This window comes from Etheostoma cragini, chromosome 19 (genome assembly GCF_013103735.1).
Source record: "Etheostoma cragini isolate CJK2018 chromosome 19, CSU_Ecrag_1.0, whole genome shotgun sequence".
Taxonomy (NCBI): domain Eukaryota; kingdom Metazoa; phylum Chordata; class Actinopteri; order Perciformes; family Percidae; genus Etheostoma; species Etheostoma cragini.
Window position 1 is genome coordinate 2726614 of NC_048425.1, and position 9613 is coordinate 2736226.

The window sequence follows — 9613 nt, forward strand, 5'->3', positions numbered from 1 at the left end:
GTGTGTGTGTGTGTGTGTGTGTGTGTGTGTGTGTGTGTGTGTGTGTGTGTGTGTGTGTGAGAGAGAAAGAGAAAGAGAGAGAGGTGTGTTAGCCCCTGTGGTTAGTGGGTTTTATTATACTGCTTGTACGAGGTACGACAGTGTTGCAGTTAGCATTAGCATTAGCATGATGTAAGTACTCTTAACGCTCGTAAAAACATCTCCAAGTTGTTGTTCACCATTTATCAACACTTATACATCCAGTGACTGTTGCGTAAATCTGTGACTTTTTATTCAAATTTGCCTTCCTGTGTTGGATGTCATGCACCCACATCATTCAGACCTTCATCCAAAAATAAAACCCCATGCTAACGTAAAGGGAAAGCACCTCTTCTGACATCGTCGACTGTCGTACGATCGCATCACTCACCTACCAAACAGCACACACAGTGATGAGGGTGGTGCTGCTGTGGTGGAGGATCTAGAACACTTTAACCTTGGATACCGAAACCTCCCAAGGTTAAAAGTCCAGGTTATGTGGGAGTCCTAAAAAGGACTGAAAGATCCAATCTTTGAGCTTCAAGTTTCAGCAACACGTGTGTGCAGAGGCTGTAAGCTGTCATCATCTCCGACTATATTGTTTTGCAAGTTCAATAAATATGTCACCTTGATTGAACTGATGACTAGTCTGGCTATCACCAGACCAAGCCAAGCTCAATAGATTTGAGATTGAGCGTTGGTCTGCTCTGTGTTATCCCCGCACAAGAGGCGTGACCAATGGGCATAGTTAAAATGACTCTGTACGCAATTGGAAAAGCCATCAACCAATCAGATCAACGATCCGGGTGACGTAGAAGCGGCAGCGGCATCAACGGGTTTGCTGCGCTTTGGTGGCGTTACTTCTCTATTGTCATCGTGTTTGTTTGTTATTGGTTCCCGCAAAATTCGATACTGAAGCAGGAGAATTAAATGTACAGGTTATCAGACCGAGCTGCAGGCGGAGTGGGGGGGTTTCCCCAGTCTAAGGCATGACAGCATGGACGATTGCGTTTCCTTTTTTTCATGTACATACTTCATCTGCCAGGGTGGAATTCATTTCACACGCATTTCACACCCCGATGAAAGTTTGATTTGAGTTGTACATGCGTCAATTTGTGACAAGTAGCCTTTAAGATGCTAACGAGAAACTTCTGTAATGTCATTACAGTAAAAATGGACCTACTTAACCAAGTTTGTTCACCACTGGCTACAAGTTAGCATCAAACACAACAAAGGTTATCCGTTGAATGGCGTTTTGAGCTAAAGTTAGCAACAAAACATCCATAGCTAAAATGTTTTTGAAATGACTGCTAGCTTAGCTACAAGCTAGCAATCAAACACAACAAAGGCTGGAATGGCATTTCGAGCTAACGTTAGCAATTAAACAATCCTAGATAGCTAAAACGTTTTTGGAATGATTCCCATCTTCTGTTATTGTTTGACATGATAAAAGTTTATTGTTTCATGGATTTCATAAAGCATGACACGTTGTGCTGAAAAACGTTTAAAACTGAGCATGCATGACTCAAATCTTTACTCGACTTACAACGGGGAGTGACAATGCATCATCTGTGTTTTTGTTGTTTTTCCGCCATCCTGTCATGGATACTATAACCTTTTCCATAATTAGTTTGTTGTTCTATTTTTCCATTTAACTGTAATTATTCTCTATTCTTGGAATTTTGAAATGATAAAAGTTTATAATTTCATGGATTCCACAAATCTCAGTATGACGGGTTATGCTGAAAAACGTTAAAAACTGAGCATGCACGACTCAAATCTTTACTCGACTTACAACGGGGAGTGACAATGCATCATCTGTGTTTTCGTTGTTTTTCTTGCAATTTTGCATCTCAATGGGAGATCCCCGGCTTGGTAAAGGTTAAGCCAAAGTCTGTTTTGAAAGACATCTGCTGTTTTCTGCTGCAGACTTACTTTGTGATCATCGCTGATAAGACTCACCCGCTGCCGGTTTAACCTTCCAGTCTGCAGTGTTTTATTGCGCTTACCTTCAGTTTGGCCTTGCAGGGTCTTGGGGAAAGCCTTGGCAGCCTAACACAGTCAGTAACTCACTCCAGCACTTCAACAAAGCTGTTAGGACTCAATTATTTTCCACCTTTGTTGCGTCCCGACCCGTGCTCGGAGAAACCTCTGCGCCTTAGAGTCGTTGCCACGTGAACCTGTCCCAAGTTTCGCCGCCATAAAAACGTCACTTCTTCTTGCCTCTTTTGCATTTGACTCCTTCAAAGCAGATCAATCACCAAAGAGCCTGACTGGGGAATTAAAGCAAAAAGAAGAAGAAAAAGTAGGCCTGCGCTACGGCTTTCAAGTTGGCAACCGGCAAAGTTTTTCGGCTAACGAAGCTGTTATCTATATGAGAAAAGTTAAGCTATACATTGAAATGCATATCTTAGGCGATCGCAATTTCAAAGAGTCACTGGCGCTTATCCAATCACACAGCAGTCACTCTCTCTCTCCCTCCTTCTCCCCCCCCCTCTCTCTCTTTTCATTTTATCTATACCTCTCACACATTCCCTCAATCCCACTCCCCTCTTCTTCTTCTTCTCTGTTTCTGCTGCTTCTCTCTGAATTAGATCCATGTTTTGCTATCACTCCCCTTCAAATCTCTCTCTCTCTCTCTCTCTCTCTCTCTCTCTCTCTCTCTCTCTCTCTCTCTTTATCTCTGTTAAAGAGTGTTGATCCCTTCTTCGCACTAGAAACCTCGGCGTCAAGCCTGGCAACACACACACACACACACACACACGCACACACGTGCAGTTTAATTAATACATAGATTTAAATTGCGATGCCTGTGTGGTGAAGTGATATACACCCCCGCTAGTTAAAAGTCTTTTTTTATTGCTTAATCAATGTTGAAATTAATATGATTTAACTCCCGACCCCTCGTTACACATATACAACCACACACACATACACACACACACATATACCCATACACTTGTCTGCTAGGTTATTAATTATAACACTAATTAACCTACAACTAATGATTTGGCCTCTGTGTGTGTGTGAGTGCGTGTGTGAGTGAAAGAGACAGAGAAATGATGTGAGTGCTTGCATTTAATTGTGCATGTGTGTATAAGTGCTTGCATTTAAATGTGTGTGTGTTTGTGTATAAGTGCTTGCATTTAAACGTGTATGTGTGTGTGTTGGTGTAGATACATGTTAATTTGATTCCCAGATATGATGGATTACAGGGGCTTACGATAACGACAGTGAAACTTCTCTTCAAAGCTCCGGGGTTTGTTTCCGTAATTCCGCTTGGCACTCGGATCAATAAAGTTTTCAGAGTCAAATTTTAAAAACCGAGCCCTCGTCCAAATGCTTCCATTCTTCCTGTGCCATTTCCCTGTCCCCGTTGATTTTTTACTTTATTTATTTATGTTTCTTTAGGAAATGAAAACTGCAGCACCACCTGGGGACCCTGAGCCCCCCCCACCCCCCCACCCCTCATCCCCATCCTAACAACAACAACAACAACAACAACAACCAGCTTTGGTTTTGATTTATTCGATTGAAGGTATTTTCTCAGATTTTTTTGTTTAATGTCCACTTCTTAGCCGTTCATGATTGAGTCTTTTCCCAACACACTGTTTTACTGCAGTAAAGGGTGTGTGTGTGTGTGTGTGTGGCGGGGGGGGGGGTAGTGCTCTCCGCAAGGGCATTTTAATAGTAGTTTGTTCAAACAGTTTTTACTTCAAACACACACCAGTAACACTCCAGCAATGAACAAGGTTTATCATTACCTCAATCACACATACACAACGTGTAGTTGTTATGGGGCTTAAAGGGATGTAAATGCTGTTCTTTCTTAATGAAGCGAGCACGTACAAAAATACTTTTACAGATACATTCTTCAAATGCTGTGCTTTTGGTGATTGTTCTGCTATCTCTTTACGTGCATTTGACAGACATTAAAACAAAACAAGACCAAAAAGTTGTTTTCTCATGTGGACTCTCAAGACTTCGCGTAAATATGCACGCCAACATTCTTAGGCCAAGTGGCGTGTTATCTATTCACATGTTGAGTTATCTGTGTGTATGTCCACGCTGTATACAGCGGGAGTAAACATACAACCCACTTGCCGTGTTATTGCAAGAACAACGTGTTAACACGAGAAGAAAGCAGCGGTTGAGTTTAGGAACCGTAACATGTGGGACACAATCTCCAGTCTCCTGGGTGAATGTCTTGAGTTTTACATTCCACTTGCTGTGTTATTGAAAGAAGAAAGGTACGGTTTAGTTTAGGAAAAGAAGAGCGGGGTTGGGTTTAGGGAAAGAAGAAAGCGATGGTTGGGTTCAGGAAAAGAAGAAAGCGATGGTTGGGTTTAGGAAAAGAAGAGCGGGTTGGGTTTAGGAAAAGAAGAAAGCGATGGTTGGGTTTAGGAAAAGAAGAAAGTAATGGTTGGGTTTAGGAAAAGAAGAAAGTAATGGTTGGGTTTAGGAAAAGAAGAACGGGGTTGGGTTCAAGAAAAGAAGAAAGCAATGGTTGGGTTTACAAAAAGAAGAACGGTTTAGGTTCAGGAAAAGGTGAAAGTGATGGTTGGGTTTATTAAAAGAAGAAGACACGCGGGACAAGATCTCTGGTTTCCCGGGTGATAGTCCTGTGTTTAACCCATCCGTCGCCCTGACCAACCTCCCTGCAGATTCCATACTACTTGCTTCGATGTGAATTCACACGCAATCACAAAATAATGAAAGTCAATGGAGGCCAAACAACGTTTATATACATGCTAAAAAGTGAATATGCATCTTGATAACACGGCAATAAAGGCACGGGAATTGGCGTGTCATACATTTAATGCGATCAGTCTGGGACTCTGGACAATGTTCAGATATTTAGGTGCTGACACTTTCTGGAGTTTCCCTTTCTCACATGTAGCACACAACAAGAGATTGTCTGAAACTGGAAATACTCCCTTTGGTTTAGATGAGGTGCCTGAGTTAAGCGTGCAGGAGGCTGGGCGTGACGCAGATTACACCCTGGTAACGTAGCTTGTTCGTAATTCGGTCACAACCGAGTCCTTTGCTGTTGTTGAATTCGTCTGACGATTTCAGTGTCGGCCTGACAGAAGTTACCGGATCTTGTCATCTTGTTATCATACAGGGGCTCAATCGAACATTGCACAGACTTTGGTATCAGGGAGCTGGCAGGGTAACGTCTGTTTAATGTCTGATTCCAACTGATCCGGACGTTTGCATTCTCACATGCGGCTCCTCCGGGTAATGTATAGCTAAGTTCAGGGTTGCAGTGCATGTATAAAAGGGATGTTGGTGTGTTGGCATACTAACATTTGTTTATACATCTAAACACAAAATACAAAAAGCGTAAAGGTTTACAGCACTTCTGTTTGCATTTCTGTATTATGTATTACCATAATAATATCTCATGTCTTCTCTCTGTCCTTTTTTTAGTTGATTTTTTAAAATTCCAGTTCCCTTCTTCTTTAGCTCTTTTAAGCTTCCTTCCGTCCTTCCTTCCTTACTTCCTTCCTTCCTTCCTTTCATCCTCCCCTCCCTAGTTTCCTTGAGCTGCTTCCACTGTCCTTCGCCTTAAGACAAGGCTATTGATTTTACACACCTTGTTGAAATTGCGTCAAATACACACCCACTCTCTCTCTCTCTCTTTATTTATCTCTCTCTCTCTCTGCCACACACACAAACAAACACACACACACACACACACACACACACACACACACACACACACACAGTGGTGCGGTGTAACAGCCAGGCTGACAATAGGTGGCTGTCACAGTGATTGATGGCACTGATTACATGTTAATAATGAAATAAACATTAAAAAACACATTCAATAAAGCTCCCTGTTAATGAACCCACCCACACTATCCATCTATCCATCTATCTATCTATCTATCTATCTATCTATCTATTCAGAAGAAATTGAGGGAAAAACAAAGGTAGTAGAGAGAACGAGAGGAAACCGGCTATGACGTTCATTTTGAATTAAAAGGTGCATTGCTTTTCTTCTTGTTGATTAAAACGTTATTATCAATCCACTGTTTCTCTGATTTGAGATGGTTTTCAATTGTATAAGCCTACTATAGCAGCTACTACTTTAACAGCTAATGTGAATATACTTTGATTTATTAATCAAGACATTATTTAGCAGGATAGGTGTCACAATTCTCCAAATCCATGATTCAATTTAATTTTAAACTTACAATATGTAATTTTCTGTCACTTGGGGTCTCTCAATCAAAACAAAGGAAGTAAACACAGACTTTTAGTGACGTTGTGTAGTGGAATTTTAGGAGTTTAACACAATTGCAGATCAAAATATATCTGTTCACGGAAAGGTTTATCCATTACAGCTTTATCCACGTTACGTTAACGTTTATTCATGTCATTCTGATGAAATAGGTGCAGTTTCTCATACATTACATTGATTGGTTTTGTATTGGTAGCTAACGTAAGCTAGCTAGTTGACCAGTTAGCGGGGAAGCAAGCTAACATTAGCCAGCAGCTCAAACCCAATATTATAATATATTTCACGTCAGTGTCAATTGTTGTTTTCAGCTCCGGGGAGAAGAGCGTTTGTTACTCAACCCTGCTGAGAGACTTAGCTACTTCGTGTCTAAGACTTGGACGCCTGGGGCGATATGGTCTGTTTCTCTGACAGAACATTACACTTTCTGTTACAGCTCTAGCATCGTTATCACCCGGCGCTGGAATTTGTGCTAGCTGGGTTTGGATTGCTGTGAGTTAATAACAGTGGCTGGCGGCAGGCTAGCTGTGGATGTGTTGTGTTGTCAGGGCTGTTGTCCGCTTTCATTTTCCTTTAGCGGTGGGGAATGAGGCAGAAAAAGCAGGGTGGGATAGCTGGCTAAATTAGCATCAGATTTTTCTTCTGTCTATACAGCTAACGTTAACTCTAATGTTAGCTGGCAAATGTAATCGTGGGTTTGCCCAGTGCTGTTTAACGTTAACTTTACCTAACAATTATACTTAAAGCGTAAATATTATGCTCATTTTCTGGTTCATAATTGTATTTTGATGTTGTACCAGAAGAGGTTTACATGGTTTCATGTCCAAAAAACACCATATTTTTGTTGTACTGCACATTGCTGCAGATCCTGTTTCCACCCTGTTTGTTTAGGTCTCTGTTTTAGCTACAGAGTGAGACATCTCACTTGTTTTAGCTACAGAGTGAGACATCTCACTTCCATCCACTTCCAACTTTGGTCAGAACAAGGCAGGATTAGCTGGGGGACTTCTTCTAGACGAGGCCCACTTGTGGAATACCTGCAGAACGGGACGTGTAAGTAGTTTTTTGGAGATTGTGGTCAACTGATGTGTTGTAGCAGTGTTTTTCCATTGAGAACGAGCTAGCATGTGCTACGGTAAGCCACCGCACACACACTAAATAACGCCCCAAATCCCAGAAAAAGTGATTTTTTTCTTCATAATATGGGCATTTTAAAATAACTTTATAAACGTTGAACAATGTTGTAACCTAATAACGTTAACGTTCCCCATCGAGCATTAGAATGAGCTAACGCTAACGTTAGGCCTACTTGTCAACATAGTACTTTGCAACAACAGTTTGTCAAAATTAATTGAATTTTGAAAATTGAAAGCACCATTAGTTTAGCAGATCCCTGTGAAGACAAACTGGCCTGTTGGAGACCACACGCGTTACTGTTGTTGTTTGTTTCCATAACTCGACAAATTGTTGCCACACGGTCTTTAGGGAAGCCGGAGGATATTCCAGTTCAGTTGATGTCTCCGTTACCTCCATCGCCGGCATTGGTCACGATGTCTGGAAAAGTCAAGCTGCAGGCTAACGGTAAGCTAGCCTACCTGCCTTTTTTGGGGGGCTGTGTGTGCGCACAACTGCACATGTAGGCGGGGAATACTGGGGAAGTTGCTGAAAGGCATTTAAAATTTAATCAAAATGATACACTGATAAAACATTCAATATGTGATGACATTGTAACTTTATGTAACCTCGCACTCAACATTATTAATATTAATTTGTTGTAACGTCTATTGGTCTTTGCAAAGTAGGCCTACTATTTGTTATGGATAAATGAAAAACTCTTGCATTACTTTGAACACACACACACACACACACACACACACACACACACACACACTTGCAACCCAGCAGGGCAGCAGGGGGGAGTTGACTTTCACATAAGCAGTTTTAAAAAAAAGTTTTAAAAGTTTTGCGAAAGACAGAGAGGAAGCCTGTGTTTGTGTGTGTGTGTGTGTGTGTGTGTGTGTGTGTGTGTGTGTGTGAGAGAGAGAGAGAGAGAGATAGCGAGAGAAAGAGTATTTTGGTAAAAACAGAAAGCAGGACACAACGTTAACCGACGGCCACCATCATCAATCAGAGTTTGAAGACATCGCTGCTGGCAAAGACGACAGGAACAGAGAAAGAGAGAGAGAGAGAGAGAGAGAGAGGGAGAGAGAGAAAAAGCAAGAGAGAGGGTAGCATCGGGAAAAAGGGATGCATGCTAAAAGAGAACGAGTTAACCCTTGTGTGAGCCAAAAACTGACAAAAATTCAGACTTTCTGACTTTTTATTTAGTTTTCACTAACACCACCTTACTACCACTAGTTTTACACTACTTTTTGGAATTCATGGTCAATAACCCTCATGTATATAGAATTACACCTAATATTTAAGGTAAAACAGCAGAGATTATGAATTATTTTGACTAATAGATGCGCTTCGTCAGGAATGAAAGTGATCAATTGTATTTGCAAAGAGCGTTGGAAGGAATCCAATCCATTTTTTTGTGGTAATTGGATTAAAAATAAACCCATATTTCTGATAAAGACTTCTTTTAAAGGGGTCAAGTTTGACCCGAGGACAACAGGAGGGTTAAATATATATTTAAAAAAACAAACAGGGGAGAGCGGGAGACTGGTGATATTTTAAGCATCTTTTAGTGGAGATGGGGGGAATAGAGGAAGAGAGATGATGAGCGAGAGACATGAGAAGTGATGAAGAGAGAGAGTTGTGTTTTTGACCTCTTTAGCGGTTTAAAAAGGAATTAGGACAATGACTAGTCACCTTCAGACCTCCTCTCTCTCTCTCTCTCTCTCTCTCTCACTTTATCTCTCTTTTTATATCTCTCTTTTTTCTTTCGTTTTTCCCAGTCAGACCATGATGGAAAAACCTGTGAAACATTTGGTTTAAAGTATAGATTTATGGACTTTTCAGGCACTTCTTAGTGATTTTATTTCTAAAAAACAACTAGCAGCAACTTTAGGCCGTCAGGGGACAAACTGATGGCAGTGGTCATATTTTTAAGCTAGCTGCTTCCCTGGTTTACAGTCTTCGTGGATAGCTAAGCTAACGAACAGACATCACAGTGATATTGGTTTTCTCAACTCATTTTCGTAAAGAAAGGGAGGGTATTCCTCAAAATGTTAAATAAGTTGTTAACCAAAGTGCAGTCAAGAGATATATTGGTATTTGTCTGTGCAAACCGTGCCTCTCTTGGCCAGTTAAGACCCAAGTAAAGTTAAATAAAATGAAATGGAGCGACACGGTTAAAATAATAGCTTCCTTAAATTAGGACTCTCTGGCTCACAGTTCCTT